Here is a 16165-nt window from a genome sequence, read left to right on the forward strand (position 1 = left end):
AAAAAATATTAGCTAACCTAAGCCTGGTGGTTTTAGTTGGCTTACTAAAATCAATTAAGGCCACTCAGAGTGGGGTTTAGTCTGGACTGCTAACATGCATGTGGGCACATCTGCCTCGCTCAAATACACTGAATATGGGCACACCAGGTGAGATCACAGCTTTGTAAAAGATTTCAGAATAACCTTTAAGATTAGCAGGACTAAGCTTAATATGTTTCACAAAACATTATGAGCTTTACACATCATGGAAATACTTAAAGTGAGAAAGAGAAAAACAATAGCTGTTTAATATGCATCCTCCTCAATCCTACTCCAAAAATGACCAAATTATATGTCTGAGAGGAGCAGCTAAAATTGAGCCCTAATATCTTCTTTAGTAAGCCAAGAATCCTGATAAAGCTGAGATCCCGAAATCCTCGCCACAGTTGTTTATCTAATATGTCACAGGTCTGATATGACAGACACTTTTATTTAGTGCTACATCATGTTTCATTGCCTTGTTTGGATGAAGGTCAAAATAAATGCACCCTCTATTAATACTGTTTGGAAATACAAATGAACACATTTTCATTTCTGTGGAAATAATTTGCTATAAGACAGTGAAAAATTGGTTTGCAGATATTTCATTAGTTTATGATACTATCCATCTGTTATCTCTAAGAAGTCATTTATAATTAACAATATGACCTGTCAACAACAAAGGTTGTCTCACACTCCAATTTTTCCTCGTACCACTCTTTATCAGTCATACAAAAGCCTATTGTGTGTATGCATGTGATCTACCAGTACAGTAATCCCATCCCCTGTTCCTTTGTTGTAATCCTAGAATTTCCTCTAATAGGGAAGTTTCCACTCACATTTAGTCATATATACACTAGCTCTTAATCCTGGTAGTCTAATAAGCGTTGTATTTTTGGATGGCTTTGTGTGATTTTTTTTTTTTTGTCAGCCCTTACATTTTTGCCGCTACAGTTTCATTATGAATTACGGTTAAGTCCATGTTTTGTTGGACAAATGGAAAACTTTGCACTTTTCCCTCTGCACACCACCACAGTCGCTTTTAAATCAAACAATCACAACGCGGTTGCAGCTTCAAAGACACTGTGAGTTTTACAAAATTTTGCATTCACTGTTGAGGAATTACAGTCACTTTTGTGCACAGTCCCCCTTTTTTTGGAGAGTCAGAATTAATTACACAACTTACTGATAAGCAGTATCCACGGACAGGTGAGGTTCGTTCCCAAGGAGATGTCAATGCAAGTGGGGAAGACGTCATTAGGCTCAAATTAATAAGTTTGTTGATTATTAAGAATAAATGCACTGACCAACTCACCAACATCAAAAGACCTGAAAGATGACAAAATGTGAACAAGGTGAATTATTAAAATATAAATAAATACAACTTCACCATATCTAACCAAGTCAATGAGACTTTTAACACGATATGATAGTCATATCATTGTCAAATTCTGTAATCGAGAGATGCCGTCATGAAGGAAAATACAGAGGGCTGCAAACTGCAAACCGTTCTTTACACTCAAGATTGAAAAAGACAGACTAGACTTTGCCTGAAACCAGCTAAAAAAGCCCGCACAGTCGTGGAAAAATATTTGGACAGTTTAACTTGTACCAGAATGATGGGAAGAGTAAATTAATGCAGCATGATCTGAAGCATACTAAATTATGTGTTGTAATGGTGGAGACAACAATCAGCAACTGAAAGCGGCTGCAGTAGAAGCCTAGCAGAAAATCTCAAAGAAGGAAAAACAACATAACAAAATAAGCCTTATTTAACATTATTATAGTTTGTCGAAATACTTTTGGTAAATAAATGGTAAATGGCCTGTATTTGTATAGCGCTTTTACTAGTCCCCCCTAGGACCCCAAAGCGCTTTACACACCCAGTCATACACTGGTGGAGGCAGCTATAGTTGTAGCCACAGCTGCCCTGAGGCAGACTGACAGAAGCGAGGCTGCCATATCGCGCCATCGGCCCTTCTGGCCAACACCAGTAGGCGGTAGGTGAAGTGTCTTGCCCAAGGACACAACGACCAAGACTGTCTGAGCCGGGGCTCGAACCGGCAACCTTCCGATTAGAAGGCGAACTCCCAACTCTTGAGCCACGATCGTCCGATTTTGGGCCTCTGAGAATAGAATACTATGTAGAAAAATAACTGTAATTCCTAAACAAATAAAGCAAAATTTCCCTGAAATTAAAGCTGAATATCTGTACTCCCATCAGATATTGACTGTTTAATAAAAAAAATCCATAGGCAAAAAAAATGCAAAAACTGTGTCTTTGCCCAACAAATTATGGGCCTAAGTGTAAAAAATTGAGGCAGGTGGTTAAAAGAGTAAAGTTACTAGAGAAAATGTAAAGCTAATGGATGAGCAAGCTATACAAGTTCTATGTTTACAGTTTTTTAGTTTATTCTGTCTAAACCTGCCCAACCTAACGCTAATCCAGTTAAATGTTTTTGCATTTTGTGGCACATTGTTTAATCAGCACCCGCTGATGCACACATCCCGGCCCGTGGTAGAAACTGTGCACTCACAGTTTTTGGACAGTATGCCAGTGACCTTCTCATGGCCTCCTCTACTTGGCACAGGATATAATGGGCTATCATCTTCCAGTTATGTACATGTGGGATTTGGCTTTGCCTCTGTTCTCTGACAAAGTAATAGGCTGTCTGTTTACATAAGCACCTTCAGTTCTGTTTTTACCTTTTTGACAAACCCCTAATCGAATATGTGGATTAAAATGTGCATTCACAGTTAGTTTCTCTGCCAAGCAATCGACAAATCTCTTATCAGTGATTAGATTTTGTAAACTTATCTACCTTTTATATTCTGACTACACAAGTGCCTCACCATCACAGAGTATATTATGTGATGAGTGACAGCCAGATCAAAAAAAATAGGGTTTCAGCTGAAACCCTGGGAAGAAAAGGCATTTTTTTTTACCTACTACTAAAGAGTTAAGCAACAGGTTGCTTCAGAAAAGGAAGCAAACACTCTGAAATGCACACAATAAAAGCCCAGTTATAATCCTCGACTGTGCTGCTGTGACAGTGGATATCTCAAAATAAAGCTCCACAGTGTTTGAGGTTGCATGGATGAAGCTTTCCATAGGAGCTGGCGTCAGTCATTTGACAGGATAATCCTGTCAAGAAGAGAAAAGTCTGCCGCAACACATCAAGTGAAACACAGCCATCAAAAGAGTTCACAAACCACCAGATTAAAGACTCATCTATTCTAATCGACAACCATGTGTAGTTTGTGCAATTGCATCTCTGGGTGAATGCGTGCTTGTGTGTATGTGCTTTTGTTCCATGTGTGGGTTTTCACATGAGTAGGCGTGAGTGTTTATGATATAACTGAACGAGGGACGACTTGCTTCCCCGAAGACGAAAGCTGAAGAGATGAAACAACACTTCAAAACATTGAAGGAATAATTCATGTTTTTTCTCATGTCTAACTTGTAGGCTTTTACGTTCTGAATTCCCACAGATCCCCAACAAGTTCAAAATCACAGATCACACACTCTACAAAGCGTCTGGTGACACTTCCGACAATATGGTGGGAAAAGGAAAGCCAACACGCCAGGCGATGAAGAAGAAAAAAATTCATATGTTAGCTGTGGCCAAATAGTGATTCAGCATTTAGTCTATTTTATATAAAGTATTTTGGATTCCATTCCTAATAACAAATAGTACTAGCTTCATAAGTTATATAAAAATCTGTCTCCAGGTAATAGAAATGCAGAGAAAATCACATAACTACAGCAATAATCAACAAACGGACTGTGCAAAGGTTTCTTTATATTTTGCTAGGACACTGAGAAACATATTGGGTGCAAACATGCACGGAAATACAATATATGAGGCAAAACTGTGTTTGTACAATTCTAACAAACTTGAAAGTCAATATTATTGTGCCCACTTTATCCTGCAACCCAGCCTGAACTCTTATTGACAACCTTTCTTGTCATTTCTTGAAATTGGCGTCAGTAATAGTTCTCCAGGCTTCTTGAAGGACACTCAAACCTCTCCTTTGGATATTGGCTTCCTTTTGTTACCTTCTCTGTCAAGATGATGCCACGCTGTTTCGGTGATGTTGAGGTCTGGGCTCTTGGGAGGTCAGCCCATCACTTAAAGTGTTCTATTATGCGATTTTCTCTCCAGGTATGCTTTTACTGCATTGGCAGTGTGTTTGGGATTAAAAACTAAGCTGCATAAAATGGATGGATCATGTTGGCTGGACAATGGTGGATCAAAATCTGACAGTATATCCAATTTTGGTGAGATCCTCAACACTGCTTCTTGACAGCCACCCTTCCACTGAAAATATTTCTGACGTTCAACTGAAGAGCCAGATACATCTCTCAGGTCCTGTGTCAGGTCTTTGTTAGAGATTTTCTCCCATTTTTAAGGACATGACTTTCAGATACTGGTGAGCTTCTGTAGACAGGCTTCTCTCTTCCTCCACTTGCCTGTTTCCCTCAAATTCTTAATGTACACCATGTTGAGATATGTCACCTTTTCAGCTAATAGCGCTAATAAGAGTAAACTTGTTGATACAAAAATCCCATTTCATGCCTCCCAAACAGTTACCTTTGCCATTTTTCATACATTCAATTAATAAAATGGGAACAAATTATGTGTTTTTGAGACAGGCTGCTAAAAACTAAAGTACCTAAAGATACAACAAAAAACGGGATCTTTTTGTCCATGTAGCCAAAACACTGGTTCATTTCTTGACTTAGGTGCTTTCAAAATGATTGAGTGATTGATAGGTCTGTGTTAAAAGCAAACAAACAAATAAAAGCAATCCACTGAAATCGGCCAGGTACAAATAGCAGACTGAAAAACTTTGAAAGACCTTCAGAAAGCCTGGAAAACTATTGCTCAAGACCAAAATTACAAGAAAGCCTGGCTCCTCAGAAACAATACATAAAGAAATGAAGGGTAGCTCCAGACTTTTGCACAGTTCTGTAATCCTCATCTATTTTCTCGATCGTAAGTACCCTATCGCTTCTTGGTAATTTTGAAAGTGGTAGCATTTCATCACTCATGTTGGTAGTGTAATTAAATGCATCTCTGACTATTCCTGGCATTAACTAATTGACATATCTGAGGCGCATTAATGCCGACAGTGATGGACTCCTGCATTTTCATGACATAATGCAGTCAACATGTGTTGAACAACATGTGCAGGTGGAAAGAAGGTCTTAAAGCGCTATTCACTTAAGTGCTCTCTGACTGTTTTTTTCATTAGCTTGAGAAAGAAACACAAAAGATAATTACTCCTCTGCAATGTTGTCATTCAGCAGCTCCCCTGTCTGGTCTGTTGCAGACCTTAGGGGGCGTCACCATCCACCTCTGTGCTCCATCAAGAAAAGCCATTAAGACGAGAGGGCAGAAGACAGAGCAGTAACACTGAAGCATTTTAACAAAGCGATGTGAAATGCAATTACCCTGACAGAGGCTGTAACACAAGCAATTTATGCAAGCTCACTGACATTCTGCATCTGCATGGTGAGATCCATACTTACAGTATGTTAAGTATGTTTTCTCCCAGACTGACAAAGAACACGTGTAAACAACATATTTTTTGTGGGATAATTACATTATATTATGTTATGTCTGACACACCTTACATAAGATGAAATGCAAGCTAAAAAGCGCAGCACATATTGGCACCTTTAAGCCAGGGCTTCACACGTTTACATTTAATTCTGCTGGGAAGAAACCCCATCAAGAAGATTTCAGACTCTTTAGCTTTCTCTTCATGATTGACAGGGTCTCTCATTTATGAGATGGACACTGATATCGGGCTTCATGTTGTGAGGCCTATTATCATTGCAGGAAATCAAAGAGGAAAATGTAGATAAGACTGAAGGATATTTATGATACATCTGTTTCATTTTAAACCCTTTCAAATAAGGATGTGAAGGGTAGTAGGGATTTTGTAGGCACTGGGCGGGAAGATGGCTGTTTTTGGATCATCTCAGGGGTTTTGGCTCTCCGATAATGAACGGCAGTGAAACACTCAGGGATTTGACCAATATACTGTATCAGCGCACTAATGGATTTCATCATCCTCATCAGTGAGATTTTAGAAATATTCATCACTTCTAACACTCTGATGAGCTTTCCAGTACAGTATTTGTTATTCTGTTATTTTAGTTTAGCCTTAAATGGAATAAACAAAGACAACTCAAGTGGCTAGGCCCTAGCCGCTAGGGGATAGCCACATGGGAAAAATGCCTTAATCAGCTGAGTCTAAGGTTCAATTCCAGACCGATCAGATCTTTACTGAAAATCACTCATCTCTCTTTCTCTACATTACCTGTCAGTTGAACAGTGGCTATCAAATATAAGCAAAAAGGCCTAACATATATTACTCAAGCATTTGCCAAAAAATAAATAAAGAAAAGATTAGTGGGGTTATTATGCTATTGAGATATTTGCAGTATGGCTACAATAGAGTTTGATTATTGCAAAACAATCATAATCCTGAAGTTCATCTCCCACAACAGTTCTTTTACGGGCTGGCCGTTTAGCTGGATTTCTATGACCACACACTCTTCTATGAGCCTTGTTATCAGGCATTCAGCAAAACGCAAGGAACCACTGAATCGGCTGAAGCAGGTTGAAAGAACCTAAATGACGGAATTATGTCACAAAATAAAGCCACTGGGATGCAGTCAACATCACACACCAGAGAAAATGCTGAGGGGGATGTTTTTTTCTCCTTTAGCACAAGCATTATTTAGCTGTAAACGATACCCACACACTTAAGCACAGACTCCCACACAAAGACTGAGGGATGTTGTACACAAACACAGATGCAAAAACAACACACACAAGAGGAGAGGAAAAACAGGATAGTTAGGTGAGTTGTGAGTCATCCTTATGTTTTTCCTGCTTCAGCCCACACATATATTTATATCAGCTTTCTTTCTCGTTCTACATACCATATTCTCTTTACTTTGAAAAAAAAATCCATCCATATACACTTCTGACATCAGAATGGTGTCAATAAAGTTTCGTGTTTTATTGATTTCCTATATTTGACTTGAAGCACAAATGCATATATGAATAGTAAACACATGCACCTGTTCTTTTTCTCTTACATATCAGTGCTATATGCCACGTGTGCCATATTCTTTGACAAAGATTTGCTTGGACACTGGAACTGCCAACAGTACGTGAAACTGTGGCTTCTTGCCTGATGTTATCACTTCCTGTCACCTGTGAGTGATTTTATGATGACAAAAAAATAAACACTGTTGTTTTTCAAATTATGGCGCTGCAGTAAAAATCGCACCATCATTACACCATACAAGTCTCACCTTGTACTTTAAACTCTAGGGGTTTTTCTTGAGGACTGGATATTATTTATCCTCAACAGGCTTTGCTGTAAGAAAGTTGACATGCAACATTGGAAGGACGGTGACTCATTTTCCATATTCATGCGTAAATACAAAACACTACAGTCCAATTTTCATGTGAATTCTCATGCCAGAGCTCCCATTTGAGAGTGTGAGGTGCTGGCAATAGCAAAAGCAAATATATTCCATGTCCAAAGAATTTTCAATAAGGAGGAAGCAATTTGTGAATTTAAAAATAAAAAAACAGCCTAGTGCACTTTCAAATAATTGAGAGGTTTTTCTGTCAGAGTACTACATTCTGAAATATCTGTGTAACTACATTTTAAATCTCTGTGTCAAGCTCAAGCTTGGACGCTTTTGGTTTTATCCACATTACTAAAGAGATGTGCTTTAGGTTCAGTATGCAACCAACAGCCATTGTCTATACTCCAACCAGAGGTGTCAGGAAGACAGAGAGAGTCTGGATGTTGGGGCAGGCGGTTGTGGGTTTGACTTGACTGATCTCAGCCTCCTGCAAACTAAAGACCACTGGGCTTGACCCCAGCTGTCCCTCGGGGCATAAAAATCAAAGCTGAGGAACAGAATTCCACAAGACACATAAAAGCATATATAACATCACGCTGCTCAGCGTGTAGAAATCTGTGTGGAAGTGGATGTCCGTTAGCTTCAAGTCAGGCGAGGTCAGCACGGGGGCATGCCACTCCTGAACCGTAGCCAAAAATGTAAATTAGTTAGCTCAGACTTGTCAGCGTGATTGCTCTTTTGCTGACAGGACTGTCAAGAGCACAAGTGAAGTCAGCATTCTGCTTTCCATTAGCATTTCAATGCTGATCTGGGATTACGACTTACACGCTTTATTTCCACTGATAATCTGCTCTCAGAGAAGATTGCAATGGAAGAATTGGTAAGATGTTCACGGTATAAACAAGAAAAATTTGTAAAGTCACTAAAAGCTGCATCGCATTGGTTAAATGTGACATTTGACAGGTATGACATGGAAATACTACCTAAGTGAAATAACTGCTTTGTATATGATTGCATTAAAGGTTGGAGTGGTGACCAAGTTTTGCGTGCTTCAATCCTTCAGCCTACATATTGTACAGATAGCTTTAGTTGACAAGGAGGAACCATTACTGAATAGGACAATCAATCAAAGCTTCAAATCAATCAAAGCTTCCCAGTGTCAATAAACTGCTGTCATCAAGCAAGACATTGCCTTCCGGGTGATGGTTGCCCTTCACCTGTCCCTGACCTGAAAGCATTCGTTCATACCGGTGCTTTGCATAGGCACTGTCTAAACACCATGCACAACAAAGTCTGCTGAATACCGAACGTAAAGCTGGATCTTATCCTGGTGACACAGAACTCCTGCCATGCATCCTTGACACCGAACTACCCACTGTTACAATGAATATAAGTGGTCAGCTAAAGTACTATAGCAAGCTCTTAATCAATGACCTGCTAGTTATTTATGAACCCCATATGCTTTTCTATTTCCCTCTCTCCTCAAAACAGGATCGATTTCAAGTGCAAGTGTGTAAGAAAGAATCCTGGATCTCAGTGCAAAAGTTTATGCCATCAACAAGAATAAACAACTATTACTAGTAACTGCAGTAGCAGTCCTATTGAGTCATTAACATTAATAAACTGTTTTCATATATGTGAACTGCAAAGCTTCTCAGATGTGAGGACTGCCAGCATTTTTGTCGTATTTAATACAAATGTGGATTCTAAAAAAAGAAAAATTTGCTTTACAAATTTTTGAGATAAAATCAAAACCAATCAACCTATAAATTAAATAACTGACCAATTACTCAGCAATGAGAAAATCTGTGCCCCTAGTTGATCCTTAAGATAATTATAAATCACTACTTTACAGGCACGCTGACCAGTGTGCTAATCTCTACAAAAACCTGGAATACCTCCCTTTGCCAGAGGGACAGAAAGAAGGGAGCGAGATTGGCAGTTAGCTGGCAGGCATGTCGGTTGAGTGTTAGTGTGTTGGCGCTGCAGCCAAAGATACCACTGAGTGTCTATCTTCTTTCATACAGGGAGCCTTTCCCACTTTCTCTGTCTCACACAGACACAAACAAGCACGGAGCATTACATCAAACTCCGAATGTGACAAAGGAGGACTGCCTGTGTGTGTGTGTGTGTGTGTGTGTATAACTGTCCAGGCTGACTAAGTATCTTTGTAGGAATCAGGATTAGGTTGCCTCACTGACACACAAGGCTTATGTAAAGCTGACCCACAATGCGAGGCGCCACACGTGAATGTGAACTGCCAGGTTGCAGTGCTATTCCCATCCTAACTGGCACCTCAAACGGTATTGTCACTCTTACAGCCAAATGAAAGTTTTCAGTTTTGCTTATTAGATCCGATCAATTTTAAGAATGTTTCTGCACACTTATTGGCTGAGATTACAAACCACAGCCCTGCAATATATACATGTAAGACAACAAATACTTTACTTAGAATTCTTTCAATATTATTTCCAACAACTTAAACAGGGGTGACATTTAATACCGAAACCATCAACCCTTCTTTTTACACATTTGAGCCAAAATGCTTAATTAACCTCATAATTTCAGCTTCAGTTTACTCTCAGTTAATCTGAGATTTCGACAATAGAAAGACAATTAGACTTTTTTTTTTTGCTTGTTTGTTTTAATACATATACTTCAACGTCAACTGGTTATTTCAGCAAAAAAAGGGCTATCACTAGAAAGATTTTGCATCAGAGGTCAACTTTCCGGCTAAACACAATCAGAAACGCAATCAGTAAACTCAGACTGTTTACCTTCTCATCAATACATAAAGCCCATATAAAAGGAGTCATTTATGCTAAAATAAACACATCATTAATCACCAATGCAAAGGCAATGTGTCGATATTAATGCAATTTAAAGGAAGCAAATCATAACCTTTACTTCACAAAGAAAAAAAACAGAAGGCATGTTACATATGTTCCAGTTTTGTTGCTTTTTGGCCTTTTTTTCTCCAGAATATGTCAAAGTATAGATCCAAACATGGAGTAAGCTCTTGAAATGTTCCTCTTGTCCTCTTTGCCATAGAGATATAAGGATGTGATGGCTGAAGCATCTTGAGAAAGCTGAATTTACGTCCAACAGGCAAAATGTAGACCTAGGTGGAACGACCAGCCGGGTCCTTCACAAACATGAAAGCATGAGCCCCATCCCTCACCAAGGAGGAGCTCACAGCAGCCTCCCTGGCTGTGCATGACTCAATATATGGCAGCCTCATCCTGAATGCATCAGGCATTTATATGTATGTGTGCACAAACTGTAAATGGACTTGATGGAGGAAAATCAATAGCCAGTGCCTGTATGTAAATGAGACTGGACTGAAGCCTATGTACTGTGTAAGGAACCCATCATGTATGAGCTTACTTAATAGCCATTTCAGTATGAAGAAAAAGACCTCTGAGGTGTAACAGCCCTGGCTTTTTTTTTTTAAAGTGTTATTTGTTGTGCTGGGTTTAATAAAGACATCAAGTCTTTCAAAATGCCTTTAAATGAAATAAACTAAACTGTAATCTAACATTAAATGCAGTGGCGACGGTGACAACAACAGACATGCACATACAAGGCTTCAATTTGTGAGATCAATCAGGGGAAGGACCCGCCAATATGACTCAGCACCTGTTTTTTTCCTTTTGCACCCCCTTTTTCCTTTCTGGGGTGATTGGAAATTAATGTCATATTTCTCTAGGGATTCCCTCTGATGATTTTATCACAGTTACCTACAGCTTTCCGAAATGTGTTATAGGCTTACTAAAGCCCAATAGCCTTGCACTGCCACCGCAGCAAGCCAAGTTCCCGCAGTCACCGCAGTAGGTGAAGCCTTTAAGTAGCACAATGCAGACATTATTCCTGAACCCCATCAAAAAATTAAAAAGTGGATCAATTAGGTCAGTCAGTGTGGATTCTACCTATCTTGGGATTCTGATTTCTAGATCTATTCCTAAGATGTGATTTATTATCGGATGAATTTCGCAGCATTTTTCATCTTAAAACCGGCTCACACCACAGCTCAGACAGCACACAGACTCACAGGAGCCCAGATTCACTTCTCCTTCGGACGAACAATGCGTCCTTTTTCCATCCACACAGACACAGAGGGGCACCTCATCATTTCAGCTTCAGCTCACTGAAATGTCAATTTACTGCTGGGTGTAAGGACTTCTTTTTCTAGCCATTCAATGTCGCATGCTTTTTAAGTCGCTGCCAATCGCAATATATTATGCTGCATTAAAACGATGCTGTTAAAAGCAAAGAAGTGTTAAATTCTTTACCTGTTCGGCGTAGTGTCTTCCAGAGGAACTCCCGGTCTGTCGGACACACACAGGCTCAGCAACCTACATTTACCGTAATGATCCTACTAGTCACGCCGATAGACTGCGTCGGTGTTTAAACTAGCCATTACGGTGTTCTGGTGTACCCTTTGCTAGAAATTACCACAGAGGTGGAGCAGCAACAAACTGTACCGACGCGTTTCAGGTTAAACGGAAGTGTAAAACCTACTGTGTTGACGTAAAGGTACAACGCCAGCAGGTATTGCAAAGTAAATAAGGCTGGCGAAATGTCGTCTCGTCAAGTATTACGTTCTTTAGGTTGCTATGGCAATAAATCAGTATAAAGGCACACGTGCAGTTCGGGGCATGGGTTAAAAATACTGCATGAAAAATAGTTTGGCTTCCCAGAAACAATGTTCTTAATGAAGAATCACTTCCCATCTGTTACTTGTGGTCATCCCAGTTCAACAGTAAGTATTTTTTATTTATTTATTTTTTACACATGGTAAATCGGTATTCAGATATTCTTTGATATAAGAGCGCCTCCCAGAGTGCAAATGCTGTAGTTACAATCTGCTTTTCATAGTTCAGTGCACACATCTTCCCCCCTTTTCATTGGGTTAATAATCTGCTTATTCGTTTATAGGGTTAGGGTTAATTTTACTCAGTTGATGTAGAGCTCATGGAAACAGTCTATGTGTATGCATTATATTGTTCGTTGACTTGTGTAGTCTTCTAAGAAGCAATATGGCCCCCATGTGGATACAAGAGGTTCTTTTTGCCTGCTATTGAGATCAGACAATCCTACTACTATTGCACTGATGTGACACTTCGAGCTCTTCTTCAGTTTTCAAGGAGAGACAAGGTCTCCCACTTCTCAATTGGAAGTGAGTGCAAGCGACCATGATAGTTTTACGTTTTTTTTCTGCTGACTGCAACAAAGAGTGTTGTAATGCTGTGTGACCAAGGAGGGGGATCTTAAAGAATGAAAAGATTTACCTCAGCTGACACCCGAAGCCATGTGAAAGCACAGATGAGCCCTATTCACCTCTATGAACTTGGAATCATCCAGTTATAATCTGTAAATTAATTTAATGAAATCCAAGTTTCGATTTCTAGAATCTTAGCACCAAATCCCCAGTATAAAGCAGCTGACATGCATACAGTATGTGAGAGGGATGACCTTGACCACCATCTGCCCATTGCCTCCTTCCCAGGTCGTTATAAGAGGAAGCTATGCATACGGGATCAAAAATACCAGCTGTTTCACTTTAAGACTGTGGCCTTAAAAAGTGACGACCTCCATAAAAGGTAAATCATCCAAATCACTGAAATGACCTCACAATGTTCTGTCCATCCAGCTTTTATAAATTACATCTTATTTAAGTAGACTTGGCGAGAATTGCAGACATCCTTCACATTATTGAAATTAAAACCTCGGAGCTCTCAACTGAAGAGACGCCTCACTTGACTTGTTCGTTTTCAGACTAATGGGCACTGACAGCTTGACAAGCAATGATGTGCAATATTCTAATTTCAGATTTTCTATGTCATGACCCAATTACACAGGCAGCTTGTTTTCTACCTCATCTCCCTTCTGTCGTTTTACATTTTTGCTCCTAGTTAAACTGAAATCCTTCCACACACCTGTTGGATTTTCCAGTAGTGACAGGCTGCAAGAATCCTGAAAGGAAATAATTTTTCAGATTTTCAAAACACCGATATTACTGGGGGGCACCTCAGTCCAGCCATGTGCAGACATTATCCCTGTAATTTGACCACATATTCAGGGGGATTAAAACATAGTATTTTTAGGTGTATTGCTCTTATTGCTCCTATGTGTGCAAATAATAGGGCACTGCAAAAAGAGTTTTAAAAGAACAAAACAAACAACAAAAAAGAATAAAATATTCAGCAACTGCAGTACCACAAGTAAAAATCAGACATTTTAAAATGATGCATGTATTCACCTTTTCATTGGGTCTTATTGGTGATCTTGGTTAGGTTGCATCCTTCTTTTCCTTTCCATTGTTTACCTGGAAACAGCTTGCCTGAATGTGATTAGTTGCTCAAATTTAGACCACAGATGGACTACAAACTGTCTACAGATATGTGGATATGAATATACAGATATCTTTTTATGAAGATTTGAGTGGACCCCGAATCAAAGCATAGCCCCAAAAAACAAAAGCCCAGTAGGAGTCGTTAGTGCAGCTTCTCAATCCAGGAAAAAATAGCAGCCATGTCCCTTTGCTACAGATCTGATCACTGAGATAACTATGGAAGTAGAGCATGGCATCTATATTGGAAAGTTTTATATTTTCCAAATACATTTTCTTTTTTGTGGAAAAAAAAAATACAAAAAGGACAGCATCTTCAAACAGAAAGCACAAGTACACCAAGTAAAAGTTAAAAATTAAATAAAAAGTTACTAAACATATCCTATATTTACATTTTAAGACAGCTGTAGAAATAAATAGCGTTGACAGATACAAACATGAAAGAAACGTGACACTACTGCATGGGGGCCCAGCCCTGGAGCAGGGTGCTGCCGGTGCGTCGAGCCACCTGGGGGGCTCTTCAACTGGTGGGGGAGATTGTCACATCTTGCAGGAGCTTTCCTCTCCTCAGGAGCTCCCTCTGCAGGAGGGGGAGATACAGGAGAGGTGGAGGAAGATCTCAGCCTGGGTGTTTATTGTCTTATGTAGTCTGGAAGATGAGTGGATGGTGGGGTGGGTGCAGTTTTCTCTGTGGTGGGGTTGGGTGGACTGTCCCGGGCTCTGTGGGGCCGGGCGGCGCTGCTGCACTGGGCCCCGGTCTGGATGGGCCTGGGCCCCCTTTCCCTGGCGGGTCGGGGAGTATGGGGGTGCCTACTGGGGTCAGCGGGGGAGCTGGCCCCAGGGAGGGGTCACATGCCCCTCCCTTCCTTCCCTCCCCATCTCCAGCTGCCTCCCTCTTCCCGCTCCACCACAACCACCCACACATGCAGGGCCTTGGAGTAGGGGTATGTCACCAGGGTGCAGAGGAGGCCACCCCCCCCCGTCCCCTTCTGGCTGCCTCTGCCTCAATTTTATCCCACAACTTAGACATTCACATTACTCACACTCTCATTACACATACATATAGGATCTTTGGGGTTGGCACGATACACGGAGTCCAAAGTACCATCAGGGTATACACCCCACCCCTGGCATCGTTGCCCACCTCTCAATGTTAAATACACGTAGACATTGAGGGTTAGCAGGAGGGACCATGCGCTTACCTGCTGCTCTCTGGCAGGTAGCTCCAAGCCCTCCTGGGTTTTAAATGCACCTTAGAACACACATGCATCAACACTACAATGAGCGGGTGGAGGGAGGTTTGGAGTCTTCTCTCACCCCCATTCTCTGCGACCTGCTGGAGCAGGGGGGCTAGGACTAGGAGGAGGAGTTGGCCGTCCGACTGCGGTCTGGAGTGTGGAGCCTTCCTGCTGCTGCGGAGTCGGGGCGGTCTGCCTCCCCCCACCGCAGGGAAAAGGGAAACACCACCTGGGTCTGGGTGCAGTTCCCCCCTCCAGGGGCGGGGGCACCTAGACCCGGTTTGTAGAGTACGCTTGGGGAGTGTGATCGTGTGTACAACGTCTCTTTATGTCTGTCTCCACGTTGGTTGAGTGTGGAGTAAGTGCATATGAGAGCATGAGGGTGGGAATGGATGTTTGTGTCTGTGTGTGCCTGTATGTCTGTGTCTATATGTCAGGTTGGGTGTCAGGCGCCACCTCTCTGGGGACATCTCAGGCCCTCCAAGGTTTGGAGGCCTATCTCCCCCTACCACCACTTCCCCTGCCAGTGGCGGACCCCCTCAGACGTCGGTGCGTTGGTGGTTCTTTGTGTCCGGGGATGGGCGTCCAGGTACACACCGGCTCACTCCTTGGCGGCCGCTTGTCGGGGCCTGGAGCCTGGGGCTTGCTCGGGCCACTTCGGAGGTGGGGTGCCCCCGGCCTCTCGGCCTGGGGCTCGGTCACTCAGGCGCAGCTGGCTGCCGGCGGAGCTCACGGGCGCGTCACTGCAACTCCCCCTGGCTTCTGCTCCGCGGCTGCTGAGTGAGCCCTCATCTGGGACTCTCCTCAGCTCTTTCCGGGACAGTGGCGCAGCTGCCCCTCTGGTGGTCTTCCTTGGTCTCTTGTGTTCTGGGGGCCTCTGGATGTCTGGAGTTTTGATCTCCTCCACACCTGCTTCATGCCCTGGAGGACGGGGCTGTGGCCCCCCCACACCCTCTAGCAGATTATTACATGAAGGAACCTTTTAAAAAACAAAAAACAAGCGCATCCATGCTCACAGGTGTACACACGGGTAATCACACCCACAAACTACACCCTTTTTGGCTCCTACCTCAAAGCACACTGTGTTCTGTTGATCTTATGTGCTGCACAATAATGTTTAACATTTAGTATTTACTGTCATATTCCCATATATCA

The 16165-nt window shown here is 41.6% G+C and overlaps 1 protein-coding gene across 5 annotated transcripts in view; it reads right to left on the reverse strand.

The window, feature by feature from the left end:
• The window catches only part of map2 (microtubule-associated protein 2), a 103733-nt gene extending 91882 nt beyond the window's left edge, over nt 1-11851 (reverse strand). For all 5 annotated transcript variants that reach the window (XM_076875147.1, XM_076875145.1, XM_076875146.1 and 2 more), the window contains exon 1: nt 11713-11851. The gene's annotated coding sequence lies outside the window, so the exon portion shown is untranslated. The remainder of the gene's footprint in view (nt 1-11712) is intronic.
• Between the last annotated feature and the right edge of the window lie 4314 nt (nt 11852-16165).

The sequence above is a fragment of the Maylandia zebra genome, linkage group LG16, assembly GCF_041146795.1.
Source record: "Maylandia zebra isolate NMK-2024a linkage group LG16, Mzebra_GT3a, whole genome shotgun sequence".
In the NCBI taxonomy this organism is placed as follows: domain Eukaryota; kingdom Metazoa; phylum Chordata; class Actinopteri; order Cichliformes; family Cichlidae; genus Maylandia; species Maylandia zebra.